Here is a 5,604-nt window from a genome sequence, read left to right on the forward strand (position 1 = left end):
TGAGAAAACCTGTTGACTAAAATAATATTTGTATTCTGCTCAGGAACCAAAAACTTTTACAAGTATATATACAATATAGTTGGCTAGGCATTAAAAAAAATATACTGAGTTTAATTACGTGAAATTGTGGTCAAACCAATTACATCAAATCATAGTTGTCAAGGCATCCCTACACGCCTAGGCTCCTTGCCCTCGCCTTGAATTCTGGTTTCGCCTTGGTCGCCTGGGCGACGCCTTGTCGCCTTGTTGGTGTCGCCTTGCTTTTCAACCCCTTTGACCGCCTTGATTCGCCTAGGAGTCTTAACAACTATGCATCAAATAGAGGATACAGTTTTCCTAATTACATTACATAAGAGAAATCCTTCATGCAATACCAATCAAGAGGTACAAAAGAAGTAACTTGTGAATCATAGATCAGTTTTGCAGCTTTGATTCCTTTCTAATGATTCATATTCTTGAAATATAAAGAGTGAAGAAATATAAATGACAGAGATAAGAAATTAAAAAAAAAACACCAATAGGGAGAGCACTACTTAAAGATACAACCAATAGGCAATATCCAATCGAGCACGCCCGAGTTTGACATCATCCATTTGAAATCCTAATGCCTGGAACAAAGCACATGCAGCTCCATCATATATGGAGGATATTTTAATAGATATTCTGAAGGTACAAGTAGATCAAATTCTGCAGAGGGTTTTGTCGATTCACCTTGCCTTCCTTTACAAACTGTTATCCCATGCATGAGTCTCGTATCTCCTAGGAACTGGTCAATAAATTAATCCAAAGATATATCTATGCACTCTCCTAACCAAGAAACACCACAAATAAATATGAAGCAAAGTCTCAGAACAATCAGATACACCCCTAATCTAGGCATTGTTATGAAACAAAACCTAACATTAGTCACAAGCGTCCATCAAACTAAACAAATCCCTAATAAACATCAGAAACAAGAATTAATACTCAAGATTCAGTTCGATGAAACAGAAGCAAAAAATCTACAGACCTGTTTATACTTCTACTGCCTCCTACCATCAGTCTGGATGACTAATTTGGCAGTGAAGATGTTGTAGAATTCCCCCCCCCCCCCATACCATTCTTCTCACCTTCACAGTATCATCATAATTGCTGCTAGTAAAAAGATGTAGAAGATCAATTCCGGTACACACTCCTTCCTCTTAGTGAATCTCAATCGAACCCCACAGAAATTTGTCATAATAAGCACATGTAAAGGCATATTATAGGTATTTTGTTGGCCGCATAATTTACAACGATTGCATCGTCCATGTGAGCAAATCAAATAACCAATCTCAACTTAGAACAAGAAGACTGTGCTAACTTACTTGATATTTTCTTTTTGTGGTAGGTTTTAGGGGACATTCCAACAACCCACCAAACACAGCACCTTCCATATCACCAACGATCTAGATGGCTCAAAATATTATTCATGTCAGTTTCCAAAAGGAAAAACCAAAACATCATAACAACCATGATGATAATGCTGTTAAAAATAATGAAACTCAGAAAGCATCTCTTAGATAATACAATTCTGTACTAACAAAACTGAGGAGCTTTTATTGGAACAGATATAAATTCACAGTGCACTTACCAGCAAACAAGGACCAGAAAGATCAGCACTCTTACCTAGAAGTGTACTCAGTGATATTCCATGTTTTAACGTACTGCCCTTCATTTGAAAGAACTAATGCACTAAGAGGCAACTTAAAAGAAACAGAACCAAATTGAAGGAAAATGTGATAATTTCTTGAGCAATATTTACCTATACAGCAGGACCCATTGGCAGCCTTTCACTATATTAGGAAGAGATGACTGAAAGAATTCATACAAATCAGAAGAAACAAATGAAGAACTGTCAAGAAAATCAGGAACAACTTTCGGTGGAACATGTGAGGTAGTTGCTTCTCAAATTTATCAGCAAATTTAATGTTTCTGCTTGAGGAGTAGCAGAATAAGATAATGTCTGAGGAACAGCGTCGAATCCCCTCGAGAAAACATGGAAATGGGACCAAATTCATAGAGAGCGAAAAGGAAAAAGAATCTCAACTCTGCAGAATTGATAAAGAAGGGAGATGGTTATTGGGTACCTCTTTGGCCACATCCACAGAATTGACAACAACCACCTTCGAGGTTCCGGTCTTAATCGAGTAAACCAATCCATAAATCTCAGCCCACTTAGCAAACGTCTAGTGTGGCTTTTTCCCCCTTCAGCTGCAACAAATTCCCGATCAAAGGTAGCCCTGGAACCTCTGCATGCAAGGATTCCCCAAAAACATCTACTCAGACAATCTCCAAACAAGAATAGAGATGAAAGAAAGAAAGAAGAAAAAAAATAAAATTAACCCAGTACCAGGCGGAGATGGCTTTAAGGGAGAAGGCCAGTTCTTATGAAAGAGAAATCTTCCGATATAGAACATGACATAATCAAAATTCATTCTCTCTCTCTCCCTCTCTCGTTTTGCTAAAGAGATAACAAGGTACATTTCAGAACCTTTTTTTGTTTCCATTTCTGATCTTTAATGTCCCCTCTTTCCTTGTTAAGGAAGGGTGAGTTGTCATGCAATTAAACGACTGCGCAGGCAAGGGGAGACCCACTGATTCTCCTGAGTGAGAGAGAGTGAGATTACAGGAATGCAGTAGTTTATTTCTTGAAAAACAAAATGGAACACCGGTTTGGAAGGGGCGAGAAAGAGAGAGAGAGAGAGAGCGAGGGCGGGGGTGGGATCAGATGGATTCGGTATTAACCTGTGAAAGGAGTATGTGTGAAAATGGCCATGGAAAGGAGTTTTACCTCTTTGAATATCCAGTTTTATTTTCTGGATTCTGGATTATTTTCCGTATTCTTTTTCTTTCTCTACAAAGCACCAAAACCAAAGGAGTATGTGTGAGAAGGCCCCAAAGACGAGGAGGTTTTGAGTTGGCTTTTGTAGAGGGACTATTGTAGAGGGCGGCGATTCATGTGTGAGAGAGAGAGGAGGAATAAGGTTTTCAGAAGGGGTTCCATTGGGAGAGAGGAAGATCAGGGAGAGTCGGATGTGAGAGAGAGAGAGGAGACTCAAAAGAAAGAGAGACGGAATAGGAGGCGTGCCCCTTTGTTTTGAAAGGGTACGTACCAGGCTGTTTGGCATGGGAAAGAGAGTTTGAAAGGAGAGCCAGGGGTTATTTTGGAAAACTAAAAAATTTGACAAAAAAGAAGAGTACATATTTTTATAATAAGATACATATATATATATATATATATATATATATATATATATATATATATATATATATATATGTTGCTTAATTCCTCTTGTTTAGATCATTATGGCCCGTTGTGGGTTGGTTATGTTTAATTCATTATCGTCGATGAATTATAGCATATACTTATCCAATCAATATCTACTTAGGATTCAATCAAGCAATTACATAGTTATTTTTCAACAGTCTATGTTTCTAGTTCTAAGTTTCATGTTGCCTATTATCCTTCTAGGTTCTTATTTTCACTCCAATCAGTCTTCTCCTATGTTTGCACATAATTATTTATGTTCTTGAGATTTTTTGTTCAGAACTTAATTGTGGAGAGTAAATCAAGAGGTTACACTGGACCGTGGTCGGTGCAGAGCATCATCGCTCTGATACCACTCTGTCACGCCCCCATCCCGATGTAATATATATTGCCACATAGGGATATGATTGGGACAATCACACATCATCCCAACACCTACCAGGATCGCAGATACAGTGTCCCGAGCCACAGTCCACCCTGTCATCACATATTGATAACAGAAAGGAATGTACAAAAAGAAATAAGCCGCTCCAGGTACAGAGTTAACGGAAGCGAAATTAAATTAAATCATGTGAAATTATAGAGCATCGGTTCTCTAATGATAACACATATTACAATTCTAATATAAGTAACCATTCATTACTCTCCTATTAAATAAACACATAGTTTATACATGATTGTGGAATGAAAACAAAAAATTAAATGATAAATAATTGCCCCACGGACATCAATCTTGGGTGTACATCTACATCTAAGTCACAGTCACGGCTCCACTTGATTCGCATCTAACGGTACTCATCAAGAGTAGTATCCTCCTGCATAACAAAAAAAAAGGGGTTGCGCAACGGGGTTAGCTACACTAGCTAGTGAGGGAGCAAAGGGGAATGCACATACACCATACAATCAATATCAATCAGAATGATGCATGCTGATGTTAGATTCATTTTTCACCTAACACACAATTCTATCGATCAAGTATATGCTACTGTGATAACTCGGGAGACACTAAGGGTCATTTATCTTATCGCCCCAGTGAAACCTCAACTATCATAAGGGGACCTGTGCCAGTAGAAGCCATCATGACCACCTAGTGGCAAACCCCGATAGCCATCACTACCCCTGTCTTGGCCTCTCCTACCTCCACAGACCACAGGTGCTCAGACTATCCAACACATAAACCCCTATTGGCAAGGGTCGTAGCATAAGGGAACAAGCATCCTAGCCGCAGATATACTATATGCAGGTCCTATCTTTTCGAGAGGTATTTCGGGTGCATCAACGTCCCATTCCATCTAGTACCCGGGTACCAGCACGGCACAGCACATACAGTTTAGGATGACATACAATAGTTTTTATAATTAAATAAATTAAGGTTTCGGTACCGGCACCCCCGGCACCGTAGCCCGATACAATGGTGAGCATAGTATCACATTCACAACAGTTCACATCTGAATAATAATGCAATTCACACAATGCTTATAAGTATATATTAGCATGCTTAAGATTTCATATTAATATATATTCAAACCCAATAAATCACCCAGAACCCACTCACCTAACACGGGCGCCGCCACGTGTGGTTGACATGAATCTCATGTGGGCTCCCTGCTATCCATCGAGTTGGGTAGCCTAGGAACACAAAAATAATCATTAAAATATACATAGAAGGGTCCCATGCTAGCCTCTCAAGGTTGAAATCAAATTTCAACCAAGACAGCATGAGTGGACTCACGGACGGTCTCAACAGAGGTGATCCACCCCTGACTCCGTTTAGGCCAAAGGGTAAAATCAAAGCGAGCAGACCCACGGGCGGATCTTCTTGCTTGGATCCGGTGGTGCATCCGTTCGATACCTGAGACAACCATAAAAGGGAGTGGATCCACGGGTGGATGTGCTTCTTGGGTCTGCCCCTGCATCCGTTCGATTTCCTGAGACAGACCCGAGAGCAACAGGCTTCTGGACATACAATAGTCTTCATCCACTCAGGCCATTACGCAAGGTTTATACTGGGCGAACTAACGGGCAGTACCACGATAGATGGATCCGATCGTTCGTCCGCTGGCAGTCTCTTCCAAGATTTCAGAGGGCTTTTGCTCCAGCTTGAAGCTTGGAGTGCCTCAAGCTCTCAGGGACAAGGGAGAGGTGTCTAAGCCCTCCTTGGGTCACTAGGTCCTAAGCTCACCTCAAGGATCTAAGATCCTACAAGGGTTAGGTCTCACATTGGTCCAAGGGTTGGGTTTCAAGGTTCAAACCAAGGATTCATTAGCCATGGCTACAATTGCAGCACTTAGAGGCCTCCAATAGCTCCCTTAGAG

The 5,604-nt window shown here is 40.4% G+C and overlaps 1 long non-coding RNA gene across 1 annotated transcript; it reads right to left on the bottom strand.

Annotated features, from left to right (window-relative positions):
- Window positions 1-1,309: 1,309 nt before the first annotated feature.
- On the bottom strand, window positions 1,310-1,946 carry LOC122652531. Its single transcript, XR_006331612.1, has 3 exons — window positions 1,784-1,946; window positions 1,613-1,690; window positions 1,310-1,427 (listed from the first exon to the last, which is right to left on the bottom strand). It is a non-coding gene; the product is annotated as an uncharacterized LOC122652531 (long non-coding RNA).
- Window positions 1,947-5,604: the final 3,658 nt, after the last annotated feature.

Source organism: Telopea speciosissima, chromosome 2, assembly GCF_018873765.1.
Source record: "Telopea speciosissima isolate NSW1024214 ecotype Mountain lineage chromosome 2, Tspe_v1, whole genome shotgun sequence".
In the NCBI taxonomy this organism is placed as follows: domain Eukaryota; kingdom Viridiplantae; phylum Streptophyta; class Magnoliopsida; order Proteales; family Proteaceae; genus Telopea; species Telopea speciosissima.